Genomic DNA, 19,576 nt, shown 5'->3' on the forward strand with positions numbered 1-19,576 from the left:
ATTTTTCCTGCAGTGCACATTGATTTAAGAAATTTTCCCAATGCAAAGAAGATTTCGATTTGTTTGCAATTCAGCGACCAGAAAAATACCCCCAAAATATTTTCACAAACCTCTCCGTTTCAGCTTTCTCACAATATATTACATAATCCTTATCCTTATAACATAAATAGTGAAACTAAGGAAGCCGGCCAAATGGTAGGGTGAAATCACCATTTATCATCCGGCCGCTAATTTTGTGTTGCGTCATATTCTGGTGGGTAAATCTGTAATCTACCACGCTTCCACCTCCCGTTGCGTAACTACGGTAAGAGTTGCAACATTAAAGGTAAGGAAATAGTAAACTTTTTGGTGGATATTATAGGCGGAAGCGGTGTTATTTAAAAGTTAATGAGATAAAATATCTTTTAGTGTAGTTGAGTTATATAAAAAAATAGGTGAGTTCAGTTTGTTACATGCTAAAGTAAATGTCAATATTTATACTGTAATTATGTAATAGAATAATTTAATTCAAACGAGTAAAATATCATGATAATTATGGACTTGCTTGAAATAATTTGGCCTCATGATAACAAAAGCATATCATCATGACTTGGTTATTACACAAGACCAAACAAAGTCTATGTTATTACTTTAACTACTTCTAAAAGAACTAGCATCATCGCATGACTTGAACCTTAAGCTTACTGCGCGTAATTCAAACTGGTGCGTTTCGTTGCGCACACGCCGCCCGGTAATTGGCCAGTCCACGGCTTTGATCTCGCCGCGCACGAATTAGCACTCTCGATTCGAAATCCGAATGATCGCGTTTCCGTTTCCGACGTCTTTTTGTTTTAAATACTTTGTGACGGTTTTTCTTGGTAAGTTGGGAGGTTAATGGCTCTTTTACCCTAAAAATGGGACATAAAGTTGTTTTAGATGTGGGTAGGAACTTTTGGGTAATTAAAGAGTATTTAAGTAGCTATTCTTAAGCGTAAAGCATAAAACTGGAGCTTTGTGTTGAAACCAGAAAAGCGTTTCGTCATTTGTCACTTCGATATAGGAGCTTAAGACGATATAGCGCAAGTTTTCATATTTTCCTAGAAACCGTTACCTATATAACTTCAAAGGGAAAATGGGTTCAATTTCAAACAGTATTTCAACATTCCGTCGAGGGAAAATGTGAAAGCATAAAATGTTTTCAAAGTCCTGTTATGGAAGAATATAGCAGAACTCAGAAACATCGTAGACAGACTTCTTGAATAAGGAAAGAAATATAATATAAATCTATATATATATGTATACTTACTAATATTATAAATGCTAGAGTATCCTTGTCTGTCTATCCGGCTTTCATGCCAAAACTACTGAAGAGATCTAAAAAATGGGATACCTATAGAACGAGTCTGAAAAAGGACAGTCTACTTATTATCCCGCTACAGAAAATAGTTCCCTGTTGACCAATTTACTTTGTTAATTTCATTAAACTGATCCCAACTTCAGTTCCCCTAAATGTTCTACCATAAAGAGAAAAAAAAATGTACACATAAAATAATAAAAAAAACTTTGAACCCATGAAATATTCTATGTACATGTACCTACATAGATGCTTCCGATACGTTTTTCATTACGGATGACACCGCACGTCAATCGCAAGTTTGTTCCGTTTTGAACGTCAATACCACACCCTAGTAAAGCTGATATGAATTTAAAAAAAAAACATGGAATGCGTGTGAAAAATTCTGTTAAATCGAACGCGCCTTTTTGGGGGCGCATGACAGTTGGTGAAATATTGACTTTATGATTATTTATTTCTATTAGATAGTAAGGGGTATTGTTGACTGCTATATTAAACTTTTGAAAAAATGCGTTTTAATATAAAAAAATACCTGAAGTCAACCATGAATGCCTCGCGTATGGTTTGTAGCACCAATTTTGTTGGGACAACTTTGACCATCCTTAAGTCAGTACAATCTTCGGACTGCCAAAGTTATTTATCAATTTTCCGATGTTTTTTTATGTCAAACGCATCTATATTTCCTTACGCAAGTATTTCAATACGTTTTTTATTGCGTACAAAGTTTACCGATTTATATCTGCCACCACCACCCCACAGTTTCAAATTCCATTTATTTATTCCCCCAATACAATAGCGATATCAAAACGAACCAGATTTGCATTGGCACTCTATTTTTTTTAAAGTAACCTCTTTCCGTTAGCTGTCAGTGAGAAATGGCGGGCAATGCCTGATTGACGTGCCAGGAAAGGCGGGAAACGGTGGTGTTGCCCGAGCGAAAAATGGCGCGTCATGCTTGTGGCAACACTGGCGTTTTCCTTGCTCGCCGTCGTGTTTATCATATTTTTTTTCCTAATGTTTTAAACATTAATTCGTATGAATATGAAATGTGATGTGTATTTCGGTTTTCGTATAATTTTAGTGTTGTTTTTCTTATCTTTTGGCAGTTTGTTTTCTACGGCTAGTGTTTTGACGTTTCCATAGCAACAAATAAAGAGGAATTTTGAAATCGATTTTATTTTACGTTCAGCAATTTTAAAAACTTTTTCTTTAATTAATTTAGCTCTAATTTTAACAATCGTCGTCGTAATTTTAGTTGCAACAAAGTCAAGCAAAGCCTGTATTTTACTGTAGCGTTCAAAGCATTGTGTGGGTCTCAAGCGGCGTGTTACAAAGCCTATTTGTAACGCTTACAGCCTTCTGTTCCCTTAAGGGATAGGCTTGAACAATGTGGAATTATTTAGTTCGTTGTATTTGTAACCAGGGACCTAGAATTACAAGTATAAACCTTTGTGGTTGTACGTGCCCAATTACTACTACAACATGATTATAGTCCTAATTTCTTACACTTGGGGCCCAGATTTGGGGAAATCAGACAAATTGTTCATTTTATTGTTTTTAACTAAGAGCATAAAAAGCTGGGCTGTGGTATTGTTGGATAGAGTTACCGCGGCCCTGGTATATGTATAAAGGGCTTAAGAAGGAATATGATGGGTCGTAGTCAGCAAGAGTCTGATACTCCCTCACGCTGCACCCACGACGCGGTAGAAAGGGGTCATTTGGTGATGTCCTATCAAAAAAGAAAGAAAAAGGTGATGAAAACCGGGTTTGGTCTAGAGTCTAGAGAATAAAGAAACTGATGTTTTTTTTAATGGTGAATTGTAAAAGAATAAGTATGGTAAATGAGATTGCTTACATAATGATCTTATGTCTATTACTAGAGAGAACGGAATAGTATGACCTCTGATAGGTCATGTTTGATTAATCTGATCGTGCGCACCGTTTGACATGTAATGTCATAATGGCTACTATTTGTGGCTAACTAATCGTGTGGTTTTAATACTTATATGGTTTTTATTTGCAAAGCAATGGGATATGTAAATAAGGTAATTAATCTAAACTTATATTACAATGATGAACTTTGAAAGTGTTAATCTTAGGAATCACTTGGCCGATTTGAAATTTGTTTTCGGTGTTAGATAGACAGCGTATCGAGGTGGGCTACTGGTTACCTTTCTATCCAGGTGCGCAAAGTGGTCCCCACTGGCACGGGTAAAAGCTGGTGCTTAATATCCCTATTCTTACTTAGACTCTTCGTCAATTTTTTTTTGTGTAGTTACTAGCTAAGGTTCTGAACCTTTACTGTCATCGTTTTTCACCATTATTTCGGTTTTTTTTCCAAAACACATGGCACGTCATTTGCATTCACATCATCAATCAAAAAACTCAAAACATACAATCAATCATTTAAAAAATTACAAACATATACCTACATTAGGTAGGTACTCGAATCACCTTGCCATTTGCACTCGTGAACTAAATAGAATCGAGTGTTTGTATCGATCTGTCATCGTTATCTGAGTGACAAATGACGTCATTTCACTGATACATGAAAATGGACCATGATCGATAAGTTGATGCATCGAATGATAATATGAGATGTACTAGTTAGCACTGGATAATATGTGGCCCTATATTTTTGGCTTAAAGTGTAATATCTCACACCAAACAAGTCTAAGCTCCATTAACACAACTGTTTTCTAAGAATTTTCAAGTTTTCTTAAAGTCACGTAAAAAAAAGTTTACTTTAAGAAAGTTCGGTTTTAGGAAAAAAGGACTTTCATGCTCCCGTTCCCCCTTAACTATTGGAATCGGTTTTAAATAACACACTAAGCGTATGTAACCAGCTTTTTCAAATAAGCATATTTTAGCCGTACAATGCATTCGTCAGAGAAAAAGGGAGAATTGAAAAAGAAAAATTCCACTCAAACCCGAAATAAAATAGCGTTGCAAAAATCCTTATAAATTCCAGCCAATGGTTCATTTTTCACGTGCTCGTCTCAAAATTGTTTGTCTTTATTGTTTGTACGCCATTTCTGATTTATGAGTGCACCAGGAGTTGCGACATCCGCGACACTGGGGGACCAGAACTTCGTGATGTACTTCACGCGCTTATCTTGGGGAGAAGGGGGATTTTTGAACTCCAAATTAACATAAAAAAGACAGGTGCTTGATTTGGTAAATTGCGGCAAAAATTAAAAAGTATCGGGTATCTAGGGTAGCAAGATGTTGAAACTTCAAGTGATACCTCAAGATTTAAAACTCGTCTATAGAAATCAAGTAGGTATTATTTTTACAGAAAACTTACCGTAACGACGACCACGCACAGCGCTCGGTCTTGTGATAGCAAACTAAGGATGATATAAAATTAGTATGTAATTATTAAGCACACTAATGTTACCTATAAACATGAAACTTATTTTTGAGGATGTTTTTTACAAATACGAATAAATAGATTTTTATGAAGCTATACAACAGAAATGTTAGTTTTCTAACAAAACCGCTACTATAAAAGAAAGTAATGATAACCTAGAATTAATAAAACCTACAGTCCGATTTCCAAAAAGAATATTTTAATTAATAATTGTGTTTTTCTTGTTACAGGTAAGGGAAGCAGCCGTTTTGGGTTACAAAAATATTCCTAAAATGAAAAGAAGGAATTTTATGAAGCGTATTATGATTTTTATTACATTTCGGAATAATATTTAAGTTAATTATGAGCTCAGAGTAATTAATTATAATAATTTCTTGAAACTGGGGTAAGTAATTAATTTGGTTCTTACAAATGAGAGGTTACTGTACCAAGGTCTAGCAAAAGTTAATCTAGAAATGTGTTTGTCCAAATAGATTCAATTATCTTTCATTTAGGTATCTACCATAAGAGTGTATGTATTTTGTACTCACAAAACCGAGGTTATAACGATAGGTGTAGCTGTATCCTCAACAAAATAAATCAAATATGTCAAAACAGCCATTAAACGGCAAATAAGATTGATAGCAATTAGCCGTATCGTACCTGCGAACTAACGGAGATTGGGGGAGTGTGTCCCCCAAATTAGATATTAATTTTAAATTCTCCCCCATCCCCCCTTACAAGGAAACGTGATTACGCAAAATCTTATGATGAATTTGATTGAATAACTCAACAGTTTAAGTCATTTATAATCTATGGGGCAACTCTTTAGTTAGGGGAAAAGCGGGGAAAAAGATTTGGGTAATTTAGGTAATTTTGCGATTTTCCAAACATTATGGTAATTCTCCACCACCCAAAGGTAGACTGGCAGAAAACGCCCCAGGCTTTATGTCCGTAGTACAGTGTATGAAAAGAATTTAATAAATAAATAACTAAAATATTGAATTTTATGGTTCTTTCTATAATTTAGTAAGTTGTAGTTAAGTAGTAGTAGTTAGTTATGCGAAAAAAAAAATTGTAAGCCCGCAATAAGTCTAAAAGAAACAATAGCAAATTGACGAGAATAAGCCTAAAGAAAATACGAAACATCCTACCACATTTTCACAATTACAAATGTTAAGGAAAAATGGTCTAATCAGGTTAGATCGATCAGACCCTGTCAGTGATAGAATGCCAGATTAGAAGGTTCTCGTCAGAAGATGGCAGAAGCTTTAAAACAACCATTTGTTTCGCTTCAAATGTATTTAAAGCTTTAGGTACTAGAGGTAAATTAATTGACATGGTCCTAGGATTAAAGTCGGTATGGGATTTAAAAGTATTTAAGTAAGATTAGGGCAAAGTGTAAGCATTGGGTATTTATTCTGAAAGGGGTAGGTATTAATTCTCTTACTCTCCATACTTTATTGGATACAATTATTTTGAACATCATATAAAAATGAAAGAATTTTGAAAGCTATCGTGTATCATTTGATGTGGACTTTATGTTGCATAAGTTGTAATAATCTAGTAATCCGCGATTCAAAAGAAATGACTTCTCAAGAATAAAGAATAACTTAATAATGACAGTAGAAAGACTCAACTTACCGCGTCGTTTTTTGCCGATAAAAGTTATCAAGCGACTTTTAGTTCCAAGATTTCTCTAGTTGAAAACTTATGAAAGTGAGAGAGGGAACTTAGCTGGGAAAACTTTAAATCCACACTTAAAGTGAATGAAATTTTATATTTTTCTTTAAGCGGTTACTTTATTTACACATCTAGATTAAAATATAGTGAAGTCAGTGTTAAAATAAAAACATTTTTTTTGGCTACATGACCCACCCGTACGAAAGTGTCCAATTTTTTTTTCAAACCATGCTCCATACACTTTGTATCTTGTATTACAGAAATACATATATAGGAATAGCATGTGATTCAACGCAATTTCTAATTATTTATTCTTGACAAAACAAAAACCATGCCTGAAAGCCGTTCTTCAAAATATAGCGCAAAATGTTATTTAAGGTAACTGTGACTATTATTTTTATAGCCCACACTATAATAAAAGTGGTTGATATAACGAGTAAACGTAAATTGAGAAAATATCTCCCAAAAACAGGTGCGGCCGGAAAATTCAAGTTTAATGCACTGTGCATTTCATTTTAAGAGCGTGTACGTCAACCGCGCGCCATTTGGCCTAAAATGGTACTTTTCAAACCACTGTTTCTCAGTAACTACTTTTCCTATAACTATGTTATTTTTTAATAACGCAAGGTAATTTCACTGTTCATATAGTTAATTGAACATAAATTTCAATTTGTGTAGTTTATATACTTAAAACCCCTATAACGTAACAGATGTTTTATAAAATTCCCGTTCAGCGTCTATTTCGAAGCTTAAATTCATGTGAAAACAGTGGCAAATCTAATCATATTTATTTTTTGACTCATAGACGAAATCCCCATGCCTATAGTTAGTTGAAAACATTTTTTGATTTAGGTCTCTACCTTTCAGAAAAAAATATTTTAACAATGTGAAAAATTGTGATTTTCAAATGCTTTTTTTACCTATCTATCTTACTTAATTTAATATAACAATTATTTACTATAGTAATATAACTCTTTCTTTAAAACATAAACTTTATATTATAATTTAATCTCTCGTTTTTATTTTTTTATAAATTATTTAAAAACTACTATAAAACGCTGCACGCGAGTCAACTCAAACCAGACCGCCGCAAGGCTTCACAGAGAGAGGACGTGTCGCTCCGTCACATCGTGTAGGGTGAATAACCTCTGCCGTGGATACCGAGAATAGAGTACATTTCAAGCGCGACCAACAAATCTTGATACATTACTATTTTATTTAAAGCTCAATTTTGAAGCATATTTTTTTTATCGATTGAGTTGAAATTTTGTTTGAATGTTCAGTTTTAATGACAATGTATGATTCTATATCCAATATGGCGGTATACCCAAGATGGAGAAAAAAATGTTTTTAATGCATTCCTACGATATGGGTATCAAATGAAAGGGCTTGCTATGAATAACTCGAAAAAAAATGTGTCGCGAGTCTAAATCCAATATGGCGGACTCCTTAGGCTAGAAATCACTTATTGCAGATGTCTGTTACCAATCGAGCGATAATTTTTTTTTTTTCATTTTGGATGTACCCAAATTTTGACTTTTGATCTCGAATAACTTTTGAAGCATATAGGATAGATAACTTAAAACTTTATTTGCAATGGTAAACCCAAGCTCTTCACCAATATTTGGCTTTCCGGCAATTGTTGTTATTTGACCACAATTTTTCGGTCTGGATGGACTGGACCATTCATATAAACAATCAATTTTTCAAATCGGTCCAGGCGTCTTTGAGAAATCGAGAACAATCAAATTGAGAACAATCACAAAACAATCTAATTGAAACCTCCTCCTTTCTTTTTTTGAAATCGGTTAAAATACAGAAACTCTTAACATTGTCATTAATCATCAGTCGACTATTTAGTACTGTTGAAAATTGTATGTAATATACAGAAAGTCCTCAAAACCAAGGTTTTCATAGGTGCCCGATTTTTTTGCAAAAGAGTGTAAGTATTAACGACTTATTTTCATGCTTTTATATTTTAGACATCCATAGACTTACACTATTTTCCCGCTATTAACTATTTACTAAATAATATATTTTTTGTTCTACCAATTTCACTCGAAAGGATCAAAATGGTTTGTGTGACTATACGTGAAGTATGATAGGCACGCACACAGCCGCGACGCTAGTCTGCGCGGTTTTTTGCGTTGAATTACCTAAAGTTGACATCGCGCGCCGAGCGTACACGCTCTTAAGCTCGATACACCTGACTGTGTGGTACAAGCGGAGAGAGTCAAGCGATTTGTAAACAAACAAATAATATAGTTTCTTTCAAGTCAATAAGAAATAACTGAAATGACGTGTGGATACACGTCATTTCAGTTATTTCTTACATAATAGTACTTATTGACAAAGTAAACGATATGTTTATTGGCTTTAAACATAAAATAATAGCTTTTTTATCGTCATAACTTGCTCCTTTTACATTACCTTTTTACTTTTACAAGCAACATAACTTTTGATAACGACAAAAACTTAAGTTTAACTATCGCTTGAAAATACCTTAGAAATCAGTTAATTAAAAAGGCCGATTACCTTTGTATTTTTAACCCTATTTCTTAATCGCTTTCGCTCATGAATCGCAATATTAGGTTGTTGTTTCAGACAGGGGTGCGAGCTCAAACCCTGTAACAGTCACAGACAACTGAGCAACCAGCCGGCCCATAATTAGGGTTAACCCCTAAACATAGGTATAACAGAGGTTTCTAAACTTCCGCGTTTTTTCCGACAACGGGAAAAAAAAAGTATCTTTACATACAGTATCTCGTTTAAGTGTGATCTATTAATAAAATATATAAAAATTAATGCCACTTTTCGATGTAATTTTTTAACTAAAGAATGGGTTCACCTATCCAAGCCAAGTATTTAAGTTTTGTTTGGACTATTTAGTAGATGGTTTATGTGAAGTTTGCCAAAATCTTAATTATTTAACAAAATGGTCGAGTTTATACGTAGCGAGACCACATATTTTAAATATAATTATAAACTCGTTATCGCTTATGACTCGAGCCACGGTACTACAATTCACACGTTGGCCGTCAATTCGGTTATTACGTGACCTACCTTGCAATTTACGTGTTTCATTTTCGAGGTACCTTTAACGTTTTTGATAAAGTTCGTATACGTAGAACCTACGTACATTGTTAATCGTTCCACGTAAGGTTGGAGTAAGAAATTATGTTGGGAATTTAGAATTTTCGCTGTATTTTGTGTAGATAATGTTTTTAAAAAATTTAAAGTGAATAATAGGCTTGATTTTGCGATTTTTTTTCTGGAATTTAAACTTTTGGTCTGCACTTTTAACTCGAATAAAATATGCCAACGTTGCAGTCTTTTTTAAAGCAATTTCGATGGTTTGTAAAATACATTTTTTTCATGAATGTATTTTACTACAGATACCATAGCATTTTGCCTTTTATGTTGAAACAACTATTTTGAGGCAGAATCAAGTACTGTTTTACTTAACCTTTTGTAGTTTTAACCTTCCATGGTTCTTATAGCTTGGACCACTTTCCACAGGTAGTAAGGGCGAGGGTGCGAACCCTAACGCACCCTTCTTGCCCTCAGCACACAGTCTAATATTATTGTAGTGATAGGAATAAATGTTCCGTTTCCATGTCTACATGTGATCGTCAACTGTTAACTGCTTGTAAACAATTTGGTTACAAAAAGTTTGGCATTCTTTCTAAAATCTAAAACAAAGTTAAACTACTTGTACATTAAGTCGAGCTAGGCAACTAACAGTACTGCTTCTAAACATACTAAACTGTGAATTTTCCTCTCAGAAAACAGACTGAGGAAATACTCCTTTTGAGATCCAAAAAGAGGGTCCTCCAATTCCACTTTAGGTATTTGCCTTTATACCAAGAATTGTCCTTTAACTGGTACCTATATTACACATACGTAATTCTTCAAAAAAAACGTACGTAAAACAGTCAAAATAACGAAAAATACACACGTTAGAAAAATACAAACCTTCAATTCCAAGCTCCAATAACCATATTCCCAAAACAATTCCATTACAAAAACAAAGAAAAAGGTACAAAAATAAAATCATAACAGTGTTAACATTATTTCGTAACAAAATGTCACCCACGCGTAACCCTTCGCGCGCCGACGGCGGTCGAAAAGACCCTTTATTTACATATTTACTATACCCGGTTATTGAACCTACTATCGCTTAGTGTATTGGAAAAAAAAATGTTTGCTATGCTTAAACAAATATGCTTATTCGGTCAACGCAAACTAAACTCGATTATGGGTGTAGATAATGCTTGTGTAATTAAATTTTATCGGGTTCAAGTGGTCGGTAATCTGAATGGCTTGTTAATGGAAAAAAGGTATAGTTTTTCCAGTTTTCCCTTACGTATTTAAACGAACCTTCGATGCTATTTGGTTCATTTCATAAATATCTCGAGTTAACAAAGTAAAATCAGGTCTAGCCACATGAAAGAAAGTTATCGATTTCAGAATAAATTACATACAATACGTCCAAAAATAAAAGGGGTTTTGCGTATTGCAATACAGAAGCAAGTTCATCGACATTTTAATCGAGAAATTCGGGCTTTGTTTGTTAAAATCGAGAATTTTCGTAATGGCTGCGAAATTTCGGTGGCTCGGTGAATAACACATTTGTAACCCGTTTCGAAGTGTCACTTACAACCGTACTCCGACTGTCGTCTGATGTCAATCCTTGGTGTTTGAGGTTTCTTCATCTTGGACAAGTTTTATTTGATGTTGGGTTACTTAATGCAAGGTTTCTGGTTTGCTATTCAGATTTGGAAGCTTCGATTTCATCCCTTCCTTAAAAATAGGTCTTGTTTTTCATAGACCTCAACTTATAACTTACCTTACATGAATTTGAAGAATCAATCTCCTGAGGAATGCACGCAAGATCAGAATTTGGGCGTAAGTTACGACTACAATAAATATTACCACACAACATGACATTTTCATTTGTATAACAATCAGATCCTGCTGCTTTAAAAAGTTTGGAAGCACGGGGCACTAACCATAAATTGATGGTAAATTAAGTCATGTTTAAGTTGAAACTTTAAACATGTGATGCCAGACAAACTTTTAAAATCATGTTTCCTAAGCTATCATTAAGCCACATGTACCACCCACAAAAACGGTTCCATCAGGCGTAAATAAACGCAATGAAATGAAATTTTATTTTTCTCAGATACTCCCTCAATCGCTTCCACACAAAAGCAAGTTAACTATAAAATTCAACAATGTTATCAGTTCTTTGCATGAATAAATAGATTTGAGGAATCGCGCACTGAGGCGGGATGGTCCCTCACATTCTGAAAGTTGGGAAAATGGGAACTACACTGCTTCTGCCTCGGGGCAAAAGTTTTAAGACGGATTCTGTCCGGGAGTTCTTTTGGTAGCTTCAGAAGTCTTTGACTGTTCTTTAATAAGTATTTAAGCTGGTTATTGTTCTTCGCATTTAATTATAAAGAGCTTTTTGTTGTAAAAAAATTGTTGGACCCTTATTTGCTTTTGTATTTTTTGGGAGAATCTGTCCAGCGAACATTTTTGTTCCTTTATTTTACAAAAATTCGCTCCAACAGCTTTATGCGATAACGTTTCGATCAAAAATGTGTAAAATAGAAATGTATTTTATGTATGTTTTTTTAAAACCTTTCGTAAAATTTAAGTGGTATAACCACCAGATTTAAATCATTTTAACCCTAACCAGAATAATGTTACTAACGCGGAAATGGACCTATCGTCACTACAAAAATTGATCGATTTCTCTCTTAAACGTTAAACTACAAGTTACGAAAATCCAATTACTATTAACGAATATGACGTGATCGGTATCTTGAATAATGATTATGCAACTGTCTTTAGTACTTGAATTGTCCAGTGAAATGTCAATATTTAATGAGACAATGACCCCAGCTTGTTTGTATATTGTGTAGGTATATCGAGGTGCCAGTTTGAGCTACAATGCATTGCATCTATAGTCAACCCAGTGTTGGGTTACGATGCCTCTGTATGCATTTACGGGTTAGACGCTAAAGCTATGCAAACATTGTGTTCTAAGAATTAATGAAGTACGTACAATTTAGGTGGTGCACTAAATTGATGACTCCATAAAGTTAGAGGTATGTGACCTCAAATTCAAATATCGATTTAGGTTAATTTATAAACAGATATCCAATCGTGGAGAGGTAACTTAACTTATAAAGGTCGCTTAATACTGTTTTAGTTATCTAAAGTATACGTTAACTGCCATAATTAGTTCAGATTAATCGATTTTTTTTTAAATGCTATCTTCCATGCCAGCGATTTCACACACGTCCCGTGGGTATTAATTCGCGCACTCTGATAAAGAATGTTCTATAGTCTCCTTCAATTAATAGGCTATCTAGCACTGAAAGATTTTTCCAAATCGGACCAGTAGTTTCTAAAATAAGCACGCTCAAACAAATAAACAGCTTAATAATAGTATATGCTATAGTAGATTCTTCTCAGATTTACCAGTATAAATGTCTTAGATATACCAGTAGTTCCAGCATTCCTAAAGCATTGTTAGCAAATAACAAACAGGTTAGTTAGTGCACCTGTGAGGTGCAACAACCAGTTCCTACTATTACTATGATCTGGTTTAGTTAAATGCGTGTCTAAATATTATGCACTACTTGTAACTCTGATTAGTCATAAGCATAGCAGCTGTCATATAAGCTTAGGTATGTATATGTATGATACTTATGTTTTGTAAGGTTAAATAATGATCTATAACTCAGTCCTCCTAGGTACCTTAGCTTTTAGTTTATATGTTATAAGAAACATTTTTTTTATTTGCGCTTGGGCTTCTGTATGTGTTTTTTTAATCCATAATCATGATATTAGATCGAATCATATTCAATCATACAAATCATAGTATATTTTTTACATTCTAATACGAATAAAAATATCTTCCTAGTGATAGAAACATGCACTTGCCTAACCTTCAACCAAGTGCAGACATGTTTCAAAGAAAATATGAAGAGCTTGTCGCTTTTGGCACTTTTACTCGACTACAAAGTGCTCAAGTTTTAACATTCAACGCGCTTGTGAAAAACGAACACGACTGTAGTCCAATTGGGCTACACTGGCTTGCCAAAAAATTAAGCCACTCACAAAAAAGGCCAAATTCACTAAATAAGTCGGAGTTTTGGCAACTGGAGTCGTTACGAAATGCATTTTATGGATACTGTTTTTGTTTCAACTAATTCAATTTTTGAAGATTTTTTATGTGTATGTTTATGAATTTTGGTCGATCTTTTCTTTATTCTGAACGAAAGTTCTGAATTTTGATTTTTGTTCTGAGAATTCAATTGATAAAGGAAAAATATTAAATAAAATACGAGAAATATACAATTTGTTTGAACATAAATAAACGCTTTTACTAAGAATGGTAGCAAACTAGCCTGCACTTTTACTCCTTTTAAAAGCGTTTGAAAAATAGACGCCACATCACACACAAACGAAATTCCACCTTAAACCTTAAACAATAAGGTTCAATTTTGTTCAAGTTACACAAGACAGATGTATGAGAGCTTGTTAGTCGTTACATAGACGAAGTATTCAGGATTATCATTACACTGAAGTTGTGACTGAAATAACTGTAATGTGTTCTGTGATTTATTGACAACGACGACAATTTCACGAGTGTTCCTCGAAATGGATTTAGAGGAGATTATTACAATAGTGTTACTGTTTAATTGATTGCTCTTATCTTATTATAAAGGTAACTTTGTCTGTCTACATATCTGTCTGTGTCTCACGATTTGAAGCCAAAACTACTGAAACGATTTAAATGTTAGATACACAGTTAGGGTGTGCGAAGTAGCTCTTTCGGATGCGTGGAAAAGCTAGTTGCAAATACCTCTATAATTCTTTACAACTTATACGGCATTGTCATCAATAACTAAATTATTCTGAGAATATCTTTCTCTTTTGGGAGTTTAAAGTACAGGATAAACGATTGTTCCCTGACTAAAAGATCAAACCCTTTTTTAAACTTCATCAAACTCCAATAAAACAACACAAATAACAGTTCTATTCATAATTTATAAAAGCCTATTAATTAAGCAGCCCGTAAAATATATAATATCATTTTTATCCTCCATTACTAAAAAGAAAAACAGGCTTAAATATGGCTTAACCGTAATTATATAGCTATTCCAATCTGATATGAGCTATACGTTACACCCGAGCCCGCCCTAATAATTTCATCCTTACCTATTAATAAAACCATATTTTTATGGTGTGACATATTTTATTACACCATCGTTCATGTTACACGTGCGGCCAAAAAAACGTACACACACATAATTTTGAGTAATCAATTTTAATTTGTTTGACGCTGCGCTCGTTAAAAGGTGTATCCTAAATATTTTTGAGTATCAAACACGTTTTGTTATTTCGAGATGAAAACCTTGAACTAAATTACAGTTGATACTATTTATGTTGTTATAATTAAATGGTGTTTTATAAAAGTAGGAAACGATGTATATCGTTTTTTTTATTAATTATAAAAATACACATATATTGGCTCACCTTATTTTAAGATAAGAATTACAAATAGCTAGCCAGTCGCACAAAATATGTGTCTTATTAATAACGCTCTACTGTACTAACCCTTCCGTGCCGCGAGGGTTAAAAAGAACAAAAAATCTCTAGTAATTGAAATTTATTTAAACGCGATCGTAAAATACTCGTTAAAGTAATTATAAGATTCTACTTTAGGTTTTGGATACATCTAAGGCCTTAAAGCTGAAACGTTGAAGCTACATTTGGCTAATGAAGTAATTACGTAATTAGCTTCTGTGTGATAAAGAGCTAGGTTGGTTTCAGAATTTGACTTATTTCTGACTTCTATAGTCAAAAAAGCTGCTTAATTTTTATTTATCCATACAATCTATTTATTTATTTAATTGTTATAATCAATGCAAAATAAACACTTCACAAACAATATTCCCTAAAGTGTAAAGTCCAGCAATCAATACCTAACCCAAAATGCGAGGTACAAATTCGATAACTTATGGTCTAGCTAGACGGTCCAAAATTGATAGTCTGTGGGCGGATGTGAGGGTTCGCGCCAATCCTCGGCGGCCATGATTTGTGTGTCGGGTTTGTCCCACTGAGTTGTTGATGAAGAGGACATCCAGTCAGTTGAGGGTTGGTCAATGCGTTTGTGATTCGTGGACTGGGGGGCTTAGTTTAAGGGATTTATATCTGTTTTAGGGTTGACGGTTTAAAATGGGTTTTGTAAAGGTGAAGCTTTTTTCTTTCTTTATAAATCGCTTTTGGGAAGAACCTTTGGAGTTATTGACTAATTTAAGAAGTCTTTTTTTTAGCCAAGAGAAAAAAACTACTAATATTCAATTTATAACTTCCCAATATTAATATCAATATTCACATACAAAATGAAAGTGTATCAGGGTGCAATGTGTATTGTTTACCTTCCCACGCGTGTCAAAGTGTCGATCGTCGGAACTGATATTAGATATTATATCAACTATTGAGAAACGGGAAGCGGTAATATACACGCTTTACGTTTTAAAACTGTGTACATTTTTATGTTTGTAGTTAGATAGGTCTATAAAAAAGTTATAAAATATAGAAGTGTTTGTTTGTAAAATCAAAAACTCTAATTTACGTTTTGTAAAACGTTTGCACATTACGAATTGGAAGGTGCAAATTCCCGTTTAAGCATGACCGTCTAGTTAAATATAGTTTCTATAGAAGAAAGAGCAGATTTCATTAAGTATGTCAAAACTAATTTGTTTAGAAAACATCGTGCCTGCACACGTCATTACTTCGAGAGACATCATTGTCAATAAAAACAATTTCATCTCAATCTTCTGAGTACCTGTATAACACAGACAATCATAAAGAAACTGCAAGCTCACACAGACAGACAGACGTATGTCTTTTTACCCAGTTATAGTTAAACTCTGAGTAAACTGTGCTGGAGTGGATCGTCTCCATTAAAGTCAATTGAAGGAGTAGTTCGGACGACACGATGAAGACGGAACCACGGTTTGTTTGCTTAGTTCTTGTAATAAAAAGTGACTTTTACTATAATTCTTTTAAATAATACTCGTAGGCTTAAGGTTATTTATTCCCTCTCAGTACGGTGTATTCAAATGGGCATAAACGTCCTAGCTAAGTTATCATACTCTTACATTGCGCAAGTTGGTATTTCATGTCCTGCAATTTCGTAAAGAATGCGTTATTGGACCAAAAGTAGATATCTGGTCCAAAATTCCAAATAACTGCTGATGGCTGATTCATAGTCCTAATGGCTTAAAACACTCTGTAAAGTAGTTTTAGTATATTTAAAAACGCATATATCTAATACTTAAGTCCGTTGTGTCTGACTACCCCTCTAACAACTAAATTGGTTTAAAATTCCCGTCCAATCTAAAAACTGTACCAACGTCCACTGACATTTATTTAAAAAACCCTTTTTCCGAAATATTTTTTACCAAAAAATATACGCACCATTTCTATCCCGGGCTGCGTCTATCCCGCGTTTCCCATCCCACCGTCAAAGCTGTCTGGTTGGAACACGTATTCTCATGGGAAGCCGGCTCAGGCCATGTAATTAAATTATATACTACCTACTCAAACTGATTTTATTTACACCATAATACAGTAAATGTGAGGTCTGTTGTGTTTGCAATTAATCTGTAAGAGATATTTAACAACGAAGTATTTATTGTACAGCCTTGTTTAATTACTGTAAAGGATATTGTGTTTGCTTTAAAATATTGAAGGAATTGCAAATGAATTGGGCATTATTTTACCGTTTTCTTTGTTTTATTTTGCACTCGTGTGGTAAAAGTTTCCTTATTGCTTTTGGAAGAGAAAAAATACCGTTCACTCAAAATAAAATATGCAAAAATATGTCTAAAAATATTCCGGCCCAACAAAACGGTTTGCCTATCACAGGCAGACCAGCTCGATATTTATTGTGCATTGAGCGCCACATACGAAATATTTTTCACTACAAAACCACAAGTTTGACATGTCCAGCAGTGGATGCAAAACAAAAAATGCAAATAAAACGACCCAGTATTTACGTTACTAACGTACCGACCATAAAAGTCGGGCCAAAAAATTGTAACAGTGCGAGCAACAAAAGAAATAAATACTACGTACACTGGAGTGCAAAAAACTGTATTGACGTAAACTGATGAAATGCTCTATAGCGGACGAGAACTGTTGGGCACTGTTCCTTTTTCGATGCACTGTTGGCCATAGTTAAGTACCTACTACATACAAAGAATATTTGTTTACTTGTCAGGCATATCGTTCAGCAGTATTTATTTTTATTTACATCACGTCTTTCTATTTAAATAGATTTATAACGTGGCTGAGCTGATGTGGATAAATGAGATACTTAGATTGACTTGTAGAATAACAAGTTCGTTTTGAGACGTAGTATCGCCCACAATTTATTCTTAGCGGTGTGGGATAAGTAATTGCTCAGGATTTTCTTTTTGAAGTGTCGACAAAATACACAGAGCTTTGTAAACGAAACAGTTTTTGAAAAAGCCATTTATTTTACGAGAAAATGTTCGCACTCAGTATTATTGTGAAGATTAAAAGATCATTTTTTTTTTACAATTTCATCTTTCTTAAAGAATTATGTACGATTTCTGATTTATGATTGTTTAGTAAAACACGCATTTACTCTGGAGAAAAATAAAAATACAGCAAAAAGGTACACATTATACAACATAAGGAAACATTCCTTATAACTAACGCTACACCGCATAACTAAAACATTCACATCACGAACACCAAAATTCGCCACAAACCGTCCAAAAAGATACAAAAACATCTTAGATCAACAATTAAGTACGCATGGTAATAAAGTGGTAATAACTACATTCATTGAGGACGTTCAACCGCTGGGTCGTTTTTTGTGGCTCGCCGCGCAACCGTGATTGGCCTTCTGAGGGAAAAATATCGCGTGATGTTTTCATGCAATGTTACTATAAGTCCATATGTGTGAATAAAATGGCTATAAAGAATGTGGATACAAGGCCGTTTAGAAAGAATGGATGTGGTCTGACTGACAGATGTTGTTCATTTTTATTCGGCTTTACACGAAACTGCAAAAAAATCGACTCACAAAAAACTGAATTGTTTCTTCTTTATTTTTATTTCATGGTCGATGGAAATAGTTTTTTTTATGCTTATAAATTGTGAAGACGGCTTAATTATTATTACCTATACAATAGAGATTATATAATATAGAGATATAACTCAATATATTTTTATATTTTCGTGCAGAAAAAAAAAAGTATAAATTGCGTAAATGTTTCTTACACTTCTTTATTTCAGTACATTGTACTGTTTATCCTTATCGTGTAGCACAGTCATGCATGTGCAATGTGCAATAAATGCAATCAATTTAACACAAAAACTTATCAAGTTTGCAAATGAATCATTATTACAATTAGTCAGTCGGATGCTGGGGTGCACTCTTGTATCTTGTGCTTTGTGATGTTTTTAATTAGTTTTGTTTATTTTCAAATTAGTTGTTAGTGAATGAAGGTGTAGTATAGTGGTAAGTAGTTGGTTATTTTATGCAATTTTTGTTTCATATGATAAATCAAACAAAATTGACGTTTTATAAAGAGTTAGTTAAGTTTCAATAATTACATCTTGACTTAGTAATTATTTCTTTACCGTTATTAATAAAGATAATCAACATAACGACTACAATTAAATGAAAATATTGTCACCTTGATCTTTTTTCTCCTACCTTGTCACGCGAAAATTGAATTAACTTTATTTTTTCAAATTCCCTAAATGAATCCGATATCAGATCCTGTAGCAAACCTCATCACCAACCAAACTCAATATTACAAAAAAAAAGAAAAAGAGAATCATGGAATCATGAAAATATCAGGATCGCAAGTAAAAAAAGAAAAAAAACAGTGGATCGCGTGTCAATAATCAGTGAGCAATCACGTACTTCCGATAATGAGAAGCAACGTGACAAGGCTACGCTCTTAGAATGTGTTATTAAGTTGATACATCCTTCGTTACTTGGTTGCAAATGTCGCCAATTTTCTAATGAAATTGTCGGCTCTGATTTTGAGAAACTCCTTATTTTTTTGCTTGAAGTATTTTTTCGGTTTCAAAGCTTGTGACCCGTATTTATATTCTCTATACTTAATATACTA

The 19,576-nt window shown here is 33.8% G+C and overlaps 2 protein-coding genes across 2 annotated transcripts in view; one reads left to right on the forward strand and one right to left on the reverse strand.

The window, feature by feature from the left end:
* LOC110373178 (uncharacterized) overlaps positions 1 to 19,576 on the forward strand; it is a 150,668-nt gene that overhangs the window by 85,480 nt on the left and 45,612 nt on the right. The gene's annotated exons all lie outside the window — the stretch shown is intronic.
* The window catches only part of LOC110373175 (myeloid leukemia factor), a 238,890-nt gene continuing 235,153 nt past the window's right edge, over positions 15,840 to 19,576 (reverse strand). The window contains exon 9 of the transcript XR_010277341.1: positions 15,840 to 15,852. The gene's annotated coding sequence lies outside the window, so the exon portion shown is untranslated. The remainder of the gene's footprint in view (positions 15,853 to 19,576) is intronic.

This window comes from Helicoverpa armigera, chromosome 18 (genome assembly GCF_030705265.1).
Source record: "Helicoverpa armigera isolate CAAS_96S chromosome 18, ASM3070526v1, whole genome shotgun sequence".
Lineage (NCBI taxonomy): Eukaryota > Metazoa > Arthropoda > Insecta > Lepidoptera > Noctuidae > Helicoverpa > Helicoverpa armigera.